The 14999-nt window shown below is 39.7% G+C and overlaps 1 protein-coding gene and 1 pseudogene across 2 annotated transcripts in view; both read left to right on the top strand.

Moving 5' to 3' along the window:
• LOC117080504 overlaps positions 1–8727 on the top strand; it is a 31993-nt pseudogene extending 23266 nt beyond the window's left edge.
• The window catches only part of NELL1 (neural EGFL like 1), a 984256-nt gene that overhangs the window by 657550 nt on the left and 311707 nt on the right, over positions 1–14999 (top strand). The window lies entirely within an intron of this gene.

Here is a 14999-nt window from a genome sequence, read left to right as displayed (position 1 = left end):
ATTAATTTCTGACACAACAGACTTCAAAGAAAAAAAATTATCAGGAATAAATAGGGCATTACATAATTTTAAAAGAGTCAATTCTCCAAGAAGATACACATAATCCTTTTTGTGTATGTGCCTAACATGAGAACATCAAAATACATGAGTAAAAACTGACAAAATTAGAAAGAGAAATAGATGAATTCCCTAGTATAGTTTGACAATTAGACACTCCTTTTTCAGAAATAAACAGATTCTGCTGGCAGAAAATCCTTAAGGATATAGCAATAATACCACATTAATCAACTGGATATAATGGACATCTATTAGCTACATCATTCTATGACAGTACAACACACATTCCTCTCAAGCTTCTCACATGGAACATTCATCAAAATAAGCCACGTTCTGGGTCATAAAGCAGACCTTAGCACATTTAAAAGAACAGAAATTATCATACAATATCTGCATTCAGACCACAATAGAATTAAAATAGAAATCAGTAACAGCTGGAGAACTCCAAAATTATTGGAGATTAAACAAAACACTTTTAATTAACCTATGGGTCAAAACGGAAATCTCAAAAGAAATTAAAAAATTCTAAACTAAATAAAAATAAGATACAATTTTTCAAAATTTGCAGGGAAGGCAGTGCTTAGCATTGAATGCATGTATTAGAACAAAAGAAAGATCTGAGAGTAATGATCCAAGCTTCCACCTTAGAAAACTAGAAAAAAAGAAAAGTAGATTCAAAATAAGCAGGAGAAACGATATAATAAAAATTAGTACCAAAATCAATGAAATTGAAAACAGGAAATCAATAGAGAAAATTAACAAAAATAAACCCAGTTCTTTGAAAAGATCAACAAAATTGATGAACCTGTAGTCAGGCTAAGATAAAAAAGAAGGAAGACAAATCACTAATATCAGTAATGAAAGAGAGGACATCACTATAGTCTCATGGACTTTTAAAAGGTAATACAGGAATATTATGAACACTTTCTACGCCCAAAATTTGATAACCTATATAAAATGAACCAATTTCTTGAAAGATAATCATCCAAAACTCACAAAAGAAGAAATAGATTATCTGAATGGGCCTACATCTATTATAGAAATTGAACCAATAATTAACATTTTCAAATAGAAGCACCAGGCCCTGATGGGTTCACTGGTGAATTATATCAAACATTTATGAAAGAAATTATACAAATTCTCCACAGTCTCTTCAGGAATACAAAAGCAGTGGGAATACTTCCAAATCCTTTGTGAGGCCAACATTAATACTAAAACCAGACAAAAACCTCACAGGAAAAGAAAACTATAGCCCAGTGTTTCTCATGAACATAGATGCAAAAATTCTCAATAAAATATTAGAAAATTGACTCCAACAGTTATTTAAAAAAATACACTACAACCAAGTGGTGTATATTATCCCAGACAAGGCAAGACTGGTTCAACATTTGAAAATCATTTGAATTAATGTGTTCAGCACATCAAAAACCTATAGAAGAAAAATCACATTATCATAACAATAGATGCAGAAAAAGCATTTGACAAAATCCAACACCTATTGTTGATAAAAACCCTCAGTAAACTAGGACTAATAGAAGGGAACTTCCTCAACTTGATAAAGAACATGTACACAAACCCTACAGCAATGTCATACAATAATGAGAAACTACAAGATTTGCTGCCAAATTAGGAAGAAAGCAAGTATATTCCCCCTCACCACTTTGTTTTCTTAACGTAGTATTCTAAATCATAGCTAATGTGTTAAGAAAATAAAATAAAAGGTGTACTGACTGGAAAGAAAGAAATAAAACTGCATTTTCTTTTACATACCATAATTACCTAAGTAGAAATTTTTTAAAAAATCAATTAAAAAATCCCTTCTGAAACTAGCAAGTGACTATAGCATAGTTGCAGAATATAACGTTAATGTACAAAAGTCAATAGTTTTTTCTGTATACTGGCAATGAACAACTGAAATTTAAAATTAAAAACAATGCCACTTATATTAGCAACCCCAAAATGATATACTTAGATTTAAATCTAACAAAATATGGACAAGAACTATAAGAGAAAAACTATAAAACTCAGATTTTAAAAATCAAAGAACTAAATAAATAGATATTCCATGTTTATGGGTAGGAAGACTCAATATTGTTAGTATGTCAGTTCTACCCAATTTGATTCAAGATTTTATGTAATCCCAATAAAAATCCTAGGGAGTTACTTTGTGGATATTGATGAACTGATTCCAAAGTTTATATGTACAGACAAAAGACTCAGAATAGCCAACAGAGTACTAAAGGAGAACAAAGTTGAAGAATTGACACTACCAGATGTGAAGACTTACTATAAAGCTACAGTAATCAAAACAGTGTAGTACTGATGAAAGAATAGACAAATAAGTCAATGCAAGAGACTAGAGAGCCCAGAAATGGATCTACAGTAATACAGTCAACTGATGTTAGGCAAAGGAGCAAACACAGTGTCATGGAGAAAAATTGTCAACTCAACAAATGGTGCTAGATAAACAACATCCACATGCCAAAATAAAGTGATAAATGTAGACACAGATCTTAAAACTCTAGTAAAAATTAATCAAAATGGATCATAAATGTACATGAAAATGAAAAACTCCAACTCCTAGAAGATAACAGGAGAAATTCTAGGTGACTTATGGTACGGCAATTATTTTTTAGATACAATCAAGGGAACAGTTCATGAAAGAAATAATAATCTGAAATTCATTAAAATTATAAAGGTTTGTTCTGGAAAAGACACTGTCAAGAAAGTGAGAAGGCAAGACATAGACTGGGAGAAAATAGTTGCAAAAGACACATCTGATAAAGGACTGTTGTCCACAATGTACAAAGAACTCTAAATTCTACAATAAGCAACTGAACAACCTGATTAAAAAATGGGCAAAGACCTAACAGACACCTCACTAGATAGCTAATAAACATATGAGAAGATGCTCAATATTTTATGTTATTAGGAAACTACAAACTAAAACAACAATGAGATACACTACACACCCATTGGAATGGCCAAAATCTGACACACTAACAGCACCGAATCCTCACAAGGGTATGAAGCACCAGGAACGCTATGGTCACTTTGGAAAAAAGCAGTTTCTCACAAAGCTAAGAATGTTCTTACCATGTGATACAGCAATTTTGCCTCTTGGTGTTCATCCAAATGAGTTGTAAACTATGTCCACACCAAAACCTGCAAACAGATGTTTCGAGCAGCTTTATTCATAACCACCCAAACCTGGAAGCAATAAAAATGTCTTCCAGGAGTTGAAAGGATAAAGTTTGGCACATCTAGACAATGGAATATTGTTCTACACCAAAAAGAAATGAACTATCAAGTCATGAAAAGAAATGGAGGAAACGTAAATGCACAATACTAGGTGACAGAAACCGATCTGCAAATGTCACATGTGATTTCAATTATATGACATGATGAAAAAGGCAAAACTATGGAGACAGTAAAATCTTCAGGGGATTCCGGAGGTTGGGGGAAAGGACAGATAAAATATACTCAAATAGCGGATTTTTAAGGCAGTGACACTACTCTGTAATGATACTGTAATGGTGGGTACCTATCATTGTACATTGGTCCAAACCTGTACGATTTATAATGCGAAGTGTGAAACCTAATGTAAACTATAGACTTTGGTTGATACTGATGCATCATTGTTGGTTCATTAGTTATAATAAATGGAGAATGGCAGAGCAAGATAGCTAAATAGAAGACTCTACCTATCATTCCACCTGCATGGACAACAATTTAATAATTATTTGTGCAGAAACACACTTTCAAAAGAACTAAAAACCAGGTGAGCATTCACAGTACCTGATTTTAACTTCATATCACTGAAAAAGGTATTGAAGAGGGCAGGAAAGACAGTGTTGAACTACCGATGCCACCTTTTCTGCATCACTCAGCAGGAGCCATGTGACATGAAGAGAGAATCTGTGCATTTGTGGGAGGGAGAGCACAGTGATTCTGAGATATTGCATTGAACTCAATTCTGCCTTGTCACAGCAAAAAAAAAAAAAAACAAAACTGGACTGAACTTTACTAACACCAGCCCACGGAAGGAGAATTTAAACCAGCCCTAGCCAAAGGAGAATCGCCCATCCCATCCCAGCAGTCAGAACTTGAGTTACTGCAAGCCTCACCAAAGCAGGCTAAAATGCTATGGGACCTTAAATAATGTTTATTTAAGTTCTAATTAAGTAACAATTTTAAGTTTAATAAGTAACGATTTAAGTTAATAATAAACATTATTTAAGGTTCCAAAACCTAGGCTCTAAACAGTCTAGGCCATGAGGATTACAACTCCTAGGTATGTCCTAGTCCTGAAATGGACTCAGAGCCAGTGGACCTAGAGAGCATGCAACCCATTGAGACACCAGCCAGGCCAGCTGAGGGAGTGCTTGCACCACCCCTCCTCCAACCCCAGGTTGCATAGCTCACAGCTCCCATGAAGACCCCTTTCTTCTGTTTGAGGAGAGGGAAGAGTGGGGAGGACTTTGTCTTCTACCTTGGATACCAGTTCATTCACAGTAGGATAGCCACCAGTCACAGTCAGAGTCATAAGGCCTCCTTGCCATGCTCTAGCTCCTAAACATCATTTCTAGACACACCCTGAGCCAGAAGGGAACCTGCTGCCATGAATGAAGGTAAGGACCCAGTCTTGGAAAGACCCATCACCTGCTGACTAAAGAGGCTTATAGTGATAGTGGCTATGAGGTGAGGCTCCTCTGCCTGTGGAAACGGGAGAGAAGGATGTGAGGAACTGTGTCTTGTGATTTGAGTGCCAGTTCAGCTGCAATACAATCGAATACGAAGGTAGACTTCTAAGGTTTTTGACTCCAGTCCCTAGTTCCTGGATGACACCTCTGTACCCAGCCAGGGCCTGGGAGAACTTGCTGCGCTGAAGGGAAGGATGCAAGCCTGGCTGGCTTCACCACCTGCAAATTGTAGACCCAAGGCCTTGAGTGAACTTAGGGGGTAGCCAGGTCATGGTTACAGCAGACCTTGGACAAGACCCAGTGCTTTGATGGCTTAAAGTCTGACCCAGCACAGTTCCAGTGGTGGTAGCCACAGGGGTACTTGTGTCACTCCATCCCCAGATCCAGACAGAGAGACTCCATTTGTTTGGGGGAAAGTAAGGAAAGAGAAGAAGAGTCTCTGCATGGTAATCCAGATAATTCTTCCTGATCTTAGCTAAGACCATTAAGGTACTACATCTAGAAGATGCCTATCTCTTGCCGTATACAAAAATAAATAAAAATGGATTAGACTTAGAAATCTAAGACTTCAAACTATGAAACTATTACAAGAAAACATCGGGGAAAGTCTCCTGGACATTTGCCTGGGCAAAAATTCTTCTTGTGTAATACCTTACAAGCATAGACAACACAAGAAAAAATGGGCAAATGGGATCACATTAAGTTAAAAAGCTTCTTCACAGCAAAGAAAATAATCCACGAAGTGAAAGACAACCTACTGATGGGAGAAAATATTTTGCCAACTATCCATCTGATAAGGGATTAATAACCAGAATACATAAGGAGCTCAAACAACTCTACAGGAAAAAAAAAAAAATAACAATCTAATTAAAAATGAGCAAAATATCTGAATAGACATTTCTCAAAAGAAAACATACAAATGGCAAGCAAGCATATGAAAAGGTGCTCAACATCATTGATCATCAGAGAAATGCAAATCAAAACTACAATACGATATAATCTCAGGCCAGTTAAAATGACTTATATACCACCACACCTGGCTAATTTTTGTATTTTTAATAGAAACAGCGTTTGGGCTGAGGCACGGGAATCGCTTGAGCTTGGGAGGTGGAGGTTGTAGTGAGCTGAGATCACACCGCTGTACTCCAGTAGGGCAACACAGTGAGACTCTGTCTCAAAAAATAAAAATAAAAAAAATGAAACAAAAGGCTTATATGCAAAAGATCAGCAATAAGATGCTGGCGAGGGTGTGGAGTGAAAGGAACCCCCAACACTGTTGGTGGGAATGTAAATTAGTACAACCACTATGGAGAACAGTTTGGAGGTTCCTCAGAAAACTAAAAATAGAGCCACCATAGGATCTAGCAATCCCATTGCTGAGTATATACCTGAAGGAAAGGAAATCAGTGCATAGAAAATATATGTGCACTCTCATGTTTGTCACAGCACTATTCACAATAGCCAAGACATTGAAGCAGTGTAAATGTCCATAAAGAAATGAATAGACAAAGAAAATGAGGTACTTATACACAATGGAGTACTATTCAGCCATAAAAAAGAATGAGATCCTATCATTTGCAACAACATGAATAGAACTGGAGATCATTATGTTAAGTGAAATAAGCCAGGCACAGAAAGACAAATTGTGTATGTTCTGACTTATTTGTGGGAGCTAAACATTGAAACAGTTGGACTCACGGAGATAGGAAGTAGAGGATGGTTAAAGAAGCTGGGAAGGATAGTGGGGGAGTGTGGGGGAGGTGGGGATGGTTAATGGGTACAAGAGAAATAAAAAGAATGAATAAGACCTAGTATTCACTAGCACAACAGAGTGACTATAGTCAAAAATAATTTGTGTACATTTTTAAATAACTAAATGAGTACAGTTGGATTGTATATAAAAGATAAATGTTTGAGGTGATGGACATCCCATTTACCCTGATGTGATTATTATGCATTGCATGCCTATATCGAAATGTCTCATAGTAATCTATAAATACATACACACACTATTGTACTCACAAAAATTAAAAATAAATATTTTTTTAAAAATTTAAAAATAGGCCGGGTGCGGTGGCTCAAGCCTGTAATTCCAGCACTTTGGGAGGCCGAGACGGGTGGATCACGAGGTCAGGAGATCGAGACCATCCTGGCTAACACGGTGAAACCCCGTCTCTACTAAAAATACAAAAACTAGTCGGGCGAGGTGGCGGGCGCCTGTAGTCCCAGCTACTCAGGAGGCTGAGGCAGGAGAATGGCGTAAACCCGCGAGGTGGGGCTTGCAGTGAGCTGAGATCTGGCCACTGCACTCCAGTCCGGGTGACAGAGCGAGACTCCGCCTCAAAAAAAAAAAAAAAAAAAAAAAATTTAAAAATAGGATAAATTGAGCACTCTTGTGTGGGATTTTGGTAGTGGAAGAGGTTGTGCTTATTCTGGATCAAGAGAATACGGGACATGTTTGTACTCTCCACTCAATTTTGCTGTGACCCCCAAATTGTTGTAAAAATAAAGTCTGTGTTTTTAACAGCATATTATACAGAGTTTCACACACTGAATTTGCCTAATGAATTATTATCTAGCTCCAAAATAATTGTATTTTCTACTATATAACACATTACATCATCTGTGTAGCTATCTCTCTCACAAAGTAGAATGTCTGTGAAATAGAACACAAGGAAGGAGAGAGAATTTTGATCCAAGCAAGAATCACGGATCCAGAATTCCACCCAAGGAAGCTAGTTCAAAGCAAGAGGAAGAGCACAGCTTTTCACACAATTGAATAGATCTCAACTTCCTGATTGTGGTATTGAAGATGCCGACAGTAGCCCATTGCTCTGTGAAGGCAGTTTTCCGACCTACCATTCTTGGCTACTCCTGGGATGTTTTAGTTGCCTGTGAGATCACCCTGAGAAGCTTCTCTTTTTCTCACACAATTCCTCCATCAGCAACGTGTGGTAGGCGGCACACGGTGACTATGATTCCTGGAGATGGCATTGGGGCTGAACTTATGCTGCATGTCAAGACTATGTTCAGACATGTGTGTGTGCCTGTGGACTTTGAGGATGTGTCAGTGACCTCCACCTCTGCCTCACATGAAGAGGAAATTCACAGTGCCATCATGGCAGTTCATTTAAACCCTGTGTCTTTGAAGGGTAGCATTTAAACTGATGTCACCCTGCCACCATCATACAAATCCTTCAACAACATGTTTCACACCACCTTAGATCTCCGTGCCAATGTCATTCATTTTAAAAATTTGCCAAACACGGAGACCTGGCACAAGGATGTAGCCATCCTAGTTGTTCGGGAGAACACAGAGGGTGAGTATAGCAATCTGGAGCATGAGAGTGTGAAAGGAGTAACAGAGAGTCTAAAGATCATGACTAAGGTCAAGTCTTTGCACATTGCTGAATATGCCTTCCAGCTGGCCCAGAAGATGGCATGCAAAAAAGTGACGGCTATGCACAAGGTCAGCATCATGAAACTGGGAGATAGTCTCTTCCTCTAGTGCTGTCGGGGGGTGGCATCCTGCTATCCTCAGCTCACCTTAGAAGACATGATTGTGGACAATGCCACAATGCAGCTAGTATCCCAGCCCCAACAGTTTGATGTCATGGTAATGGCCAATATTTATGGCAATGTTACCAACACTGTCTGCACAGGGTTGATTGGTGGGGTAGGCCTTGTGCCTGGAGCCAACTATAGCCACATGTATGCAGTGTTTGAGACAGCTTCAAGGCAATCTGACAATTTAATCAATACAAATCTGGCATACCTTACTGCCATGCTGCTGGCAAGTTGCATCATGCTGGATTACCTCAAACTCCACTCCTATGCCACCCACATTCATACTGGGGTCTTGGCGTCCTTGCACAACAAAAGTATCCACAGCCTAGACCTTGGAGGCCAGGGTACCACATTGGACATCATTCAAAACGTCATAGATCACATTCGAAATGTCAATTAATTGTTCTGTGCCTTGGAGGCTAAGCTATCCCCCAAAGTCTGTCCTGTCCTACTTGTTACCTCCACTCTCCCCACTTTAAAAACCCTAGCCAGTTTAGCTACTGCAGACTCCAGAATAAACCAGCTTTTGCTTTAATTCACAAGCATGGAAGGGTGGGGGCCTGCGTGAATCAAAACTGATTTTTCCCCATTAAACTGAGTGCCATAAACATTGCTTGTTTAAATTAGCCAAACCTAAGTGAATTGAGGACATTCTTATCTATTTTAATCCACAATTCTCCCTTCTCTATGATATGATATACTGAATAAATCAGAGCTGTTTGTGGAGTCCTGGGGCTTTCCCAGAACTTGGCACACTGATTTTCTCTTTATCTTGGTCATTAAAATTCAGCAAACCAGCCTGCAAAGAAGCCTGGCTTCTCTCTAGAGGTCGTTAATGAGTTAATTAGTGCAATAAACTTTGCCTAAAAAATATACATTGCAACTTTTCTAATAAATAGGGCAACATACAGCAGAGCTGGCATAGAATGCTTCCACTCCTTCCTAGATAGCCCATCTTTCCCATAGTCTTATTTATAACCTTTATGTTAGGAATTTTCTCCAGTGTTCTTTTGGGGCACTGCAGCTCTTCTGGAAAGGGGATTCTTGAATTCTTCCAGCTGGGCTCAAGAGTGTAGAGGTGAAAACCCCAGTTAACAGGCACTAGGCCCACAACGTTTTGCTAAACAGAGAACCATCAATTGTAAACTCTTTGCTCAGTGTTTCACAGTCTTTCACGGTTTACTTTCAATCTTTCTTTCAAAGAAAGAATGTATATATAAAACAAAACAAAACAAAAAGCACTTAGCTGAATGTTTACTGTCATTTTATTCTATTTTATTTATAGTGTTTTTTAGAGTTATAGTTGGGAGACACACAAACTAAGATAACTGTATTAGTGCTTGCAAATTGTTACTTAAGTAGGAAATTAAAAACACAATGATTGTAAAAACTTAAAGTAGTTTTATCAGCAGGAATGGCCTGTAGATAGAAATGAGACAGAAAAATAATGAATTCTATATTGCGGAAATGTGTGTCTCGCCTCTTACCTTTGGATCTCTGCATGGTTAATACGTCACAAGTTAAAGACATTTAGATCGTAGAAAGTTTCTTACAGTTTCCAATAGGCTCTGCCTTAATCATATTACCTTGGTCTAACCTTTCCTAATTGGGTATAAAGTCAGGGCCAGGATTTGGACAACTGAAAGCTAGTTTGAGAGGATTTAGTCTGAGAAGAAAGTGAGTACCTGCAACCCTATCTAGAAGTCTTTCTTTAAGAATAAGGCAAGCAGGGAAGAGTCTATGTATAAAATGACCGTGATAGTCACTTTACTGGCCATTAGACATGTCATTGTCCAGGGCTGCCACTAGCCCAAATGGTGCCCACCTCTGGGCTGATCTAGACCTGCACCAAAGGCATGTTTTTTTCAAGTGGAGCAAGGGGCGGAATTTAGCCAGATGGCCCCCTGCACTTCCAATGCCAGGCTAACTGATATTACTGTAACCCATACTACCCACTCGTACCACTCTTTTTTATGATAATGAGGATTTATTTATGGCTCAATCAGCTTAACGGTAGACAGTGGCCCAGCTGTTGGTTTCTATTTGGCAATGGGGGTTTATGATACACTTGAATTAAAATTTATCTGTCTGTTGAAGATGGTCATTTTCAGAATCCCATTACAGTTCTTGGACCAGACTGCTGCAATGACACCTAGTACACCATAGTAAAATTTTTCGTTTCCACTGTTAGATGTTCTCACTTAGATATGAACATCTCTAGAGTAAGCTTCATGTGTTTTCTTTCCTTGTCCTTTGTAGTCTGTAACATAATGGCTGGTACATAATACATGGAATACATGTTTGTTTAATCAACCAAAATATGAATGTTATGGTTGATATTGCTACACTTTTTTATCTGTAAAGTGTGATAACTGTACCTGCCTTACATTTGTTGGAAAGATTGAGAAGATTCACGTAAAACCTATATTGTGCCTATAAGTGCTTAGTGTATTTTAAAAATTATTATAGTCATTGTTACACAGAATATACCATTCTAAAAGATAATCCTGAATAGAACTGAGTGAATTTTATTAATTCATTACAGATTTTTGATTTGCGGCCAACTTTCAAATAGAAGAGCAAATCATATCTGCTGATTCATCAAATCTCCTTATTCTAGCTCCTTTTTATTTATTGAATCTGGCAACCCCTCTATTTTTTCACCAACACCTTCTTCCTCATTAGCTTTTCTTATTGGTAACTTCTCAGTTTCTCTTACTACAAGTATAGCTTCCTAACTATGTCTTGCCTGTAGCTTAGCCCTGTTCAATCTGTTTTCACAATGCACCTGGCATGATCTTTCTGAAAGACAGAGATATCATGTCCCTTTCTTAAAACCTTTATTCAAAGGCTTCATTTTGTCTGTAAAAGAAAGGCAATGGAGCATAGCGTGAAAACCATCTAATGTTCTGGCCTCATCTTCCCTTCCTCAGGTTCACCATGTCTATCCCCCAACCCTCATTCCAATATCAATGCAATGTGGCATTCCAACAAGAGTACAACAGAGTTTATTGTCGCTCTAGATCAGGCCTTTGTGCACAGTCTTGGTTCCTTTCCTTTTCAGTAGATGAATTTCTCCTCATGCTTAAGGACTCAACTTAATCATCACCTTTTTTGGGGAGTCTTTTTACCCCCTTCCCATTTTTTTTCTGAGATTTAGGGGGTAACTCCCAGTACTCCCCACCACAGCTCTCTATATACACTGTCTAGTATTTATCTCTCTGATTGTGATTACATGCCTTATCCCCACCATCCCTCATTAACCTTAACTGTACAACGCATCCCTTGGCAATAGGAGTGACAGTCATTCATCACTATAGCATCAGAACCTAGCATGGGGGATATATCAGGACAGGCTCTTAGTTCATGCTCACTCTAAAGAAGAAAAGGAAGAAAAGGAAGGGAAGGGAAGGGAAGGGAGAAAGGGGAAGGGAGGAAGGAAATCAGGAAGGAAGAAGGAAAAAGGGAAGGAAAGAGGAAGGAAGGAAGGGAGGGAAGGAAGGAAAGGAAGGAAGGGCTTACTTCTATGGCTTAGGAGTGGGGAACTGGAAGAGCTAATCTATTGCAAAATGCTCATCTCACTTCAGTCTGTGAACCTATCTTACAAGATTACTCCTCTCTGGAGAAGACTAAAGCCCTCAAGATAGTAAAACAGTTAGTTGGCAGGCTGCCTCTGTTTCCTGAGAAAATGTCTGTACTGCATTTTTTGGATAATTTCATCTTAGCCTTTATCAGTTTACCCTGCTTTGTTTACAATTCTGGTGTTATAAAAAATAGCATCAACAAGTTGCCTGATTTTTCTTTAGATTACTCTTTCTCTTTACAGATTTGTTTTGGTTACTGGTCTTACAAATTACTCAGTCGCTCAGATTTCATAGCTGACTGACATTCATCCCAACTCTGCCACACAGGAGCAGTGTGACATTGGATAGGTTGCTTAACCTCTCTGATCTCTAGTTACTTATCTGTGCAATAAACATAAATGTATACCTTCATGGGATTGTTGTCAAAATTAAGTCAGATTGTTTTGGTTGTCTATTGCTGTAAAACAAACTACCCAAACCTTAGTGACTTAGAATGACCAACAATTATTTGTTGTGATTATGTAGATTAGCCAGGGGCTTCTTCTTAGCAGTAGGATGGCCAAGAGCTCCAGAATCACCTCATTCACATGGCTGGCAGTTGCTACTAATGATGGTCAGTCAGGGGCCTCCATTTTTCTCCACATGGTTGTCCTATGTGGTATTTTGATCTCCTCACAACATGGCACCTGGGTTCTAAGAAGGAATGTTCTAAGAAGCAAAGACCAAGGCTGTAGACCTCGTAAGGCTCAGACATGACAGTTGCTTAATACCATTTCTACTACATTCTATTGATCAAATTAGGCAATAATAGGATAGACCAGATTTAAGAATGGAGGAATAAATTCTGACTCTTGATGAATGACAAGGTCACATTACAAAGGGGTACATGGGTGAGGAGTACTATTGATGTGACCATTTTTGGAAACATGCTCTACCACCATGAAAATGTATTTAAAACTCTCCGGCAAGATGGCCCAATAAGAACAGCTCCGGTGTGCGGCTCCCAGCAAGATCAATGCAGAAGGTGGGCGATTTCTGCATTTCTAACTAAGGTACCTGATTTGCCTCACTGGGATTAGTTAGTCAAAGGGTGCAGCCCATGGAGGGTGAGCCAAAGCAGGGTGGGGTGTTGCCTCACCCAGGAAGTGCAAGGGGCGGGGAACTCCCTCCCTCCCTTAGCCAAGGCAAGCCATGAGGTACTGTGCCATGAGGAGCAGTGCATTCTGGCCCAGATACTACACTTTTCCCATGGTCTTCGCAACTCACAGACCAGGAGATTCCCTTGGGTGCCTATACCACCAGGGCCCTGGGTTTCAAGCACAAAACTGGGCGGCAGTTTGGGCATACAGGGAGCTAAATGAAGGAGGGTTTTTTTCATACTCCAGTGGCACCTGGAATGCCAGCAAGACAGAACCATTCACTCCCCTGGAAAAGGGGCTGAAGCCAGGGAGCCAGTGGTCTAGTTCATTGGATTCCACCCCCACGGAGCCCAACAAGCTAAGATCCACTGGCTTGAAATTGTCGCTGCCAGCACAGCAGTCTGAAGTCGACCTGACCTGTTATGCTTAAGCTTGGTGGAGGAAGGGGCGTCCACTATTACTGAGACTTGAGTAGGCAGTTTTCCCCTCACAGTGTAAACAAAGCTGCCAGGAAGTTCAAACTGGGTGGAGCCTACCACAGCTCCAACAAGCCGCTTAGCCAGACTGCCTCTCTAGATTCCTCCTCTCTGGGAGTAGCATCTCTAAAAGAAAGAAAGCAGCCCCAGTCAGGGGCCTATAGATAAAATTCCTATCTCCCTTGGACAGAGCACCTGGGGGAAGGGGCAACTGTGGGTGCAGCTTAAGCAGATTTAAATAGTCCTTCCTGCCAGCTCTGAAGAGAGCAGTGGCTCTCGCAGCACAGTTCTCGACCTCTGCTAAGAGACAGACTGCCTCCTCAAGTGGGTCCCTGAACCCTGTGCCTTCTGAATGGGAGACACATCCCAGAAGGGGTTGAGAGACACCTTATACAGGAAAGCTCTGGCTGGCATATGGCAGGTGCCCCTCTGGGACAAAGCTTCCAGAGGAAGGAACAGGCAGCAGTCTTTGCTGTTCTGCAGCCTCTGCTGGTGATACCCAGGGAAACAAGGTCTGGAGTGCACCTCCAGCAAACTCTAGCAGATCTGCAACAGAAGGGCCTGTTACAAGGAAAACTAACAAACAGAAAGGAATAGCATCAACATCAACAAAAAGAACATCCACACAGAAACCCCATCCGAAGATCACCAACATCAAAGACCAAAGATAGATAAATCCATGAAAATGGGGAAAAACCAGTGCAAAAAGGCTGAAAAGTCCAAAGACAAGAATGCCTCTTTTCCCCCAAAGGATCACAACTCCTCTCCAGTAAGGGAACAAAACTGGACAGGGAATGAGTTTGATGAACTGACAGAAGTAGTCTTCAGAAGGTGGGTAATAGCAAACTGCTCTGAGCTAAAGGAGCATGTTCTAACCCAATGCAGGGAAGCTACGAACCTTGAAAAATGGCTAGAGGAATTGCTAACTAGAATAACCAGTTTAGAGAAGAACATAAATGACCTGATGGAGCTGAAGAACACAGAATGATAACTTCGTGAAGCATACACAAGTATCAATAGCTGAACTGGTCAAGTGGAAGAAAGGATATCATTATTAATGATATAATGAAATGAAGACAGAAATAAATAAGTTTTTTGAAACCAGTGAGAACAAAGACACAATGTACCAGAATCTCTGGGACACAGCTAAAGCAGTGTTTAGAGGGAAATTTGTAGCACTAAATGCCCACGGAAGAAAGCAGAAGAGACCAATAACAAGTTCTGAAATTGAGGCAGTAATTAATAGACTACCAACCAGAAAAAGCCCAGGATGAGATAGATTCACAGCCCAATTCTATCAGAGGTACAAAGAGGAGCTAGTACCATTCCTTCTGAAACTTTTCCAAACAATAGAAAAAGAGGAACTCCTTCCTGACTCATTTTATGGGGCCAGCATCATCCTGATACCAAAACCTGGCAGAGACACAACAACAACAACAAAAGAAAATTTCATGCCAATATCCCTGATGAACA

This window comes from Trachypithecus francoisi, unplaced genomic scaffold, assembly GCF_009764315.1.
Source record: "Trachypithecus francoisi isolate TF-2019V2 unplaced genomic scaffold, Tfra_2.0 Lachesis_group8, whole genome shotgun sequence".
NCBI classification, from domain to species: Eukaryota; Metazoa; Chordata; class Mammalia; order Primates; family Cercopithecidae; genus Trachypithecus; species Trachypithecus francoisi.
The sequence above is the reverse complement of the archived record's forward strand: the minus strand, read 5'-3'. Positions and strand labels throughout refer to the sequence as shown.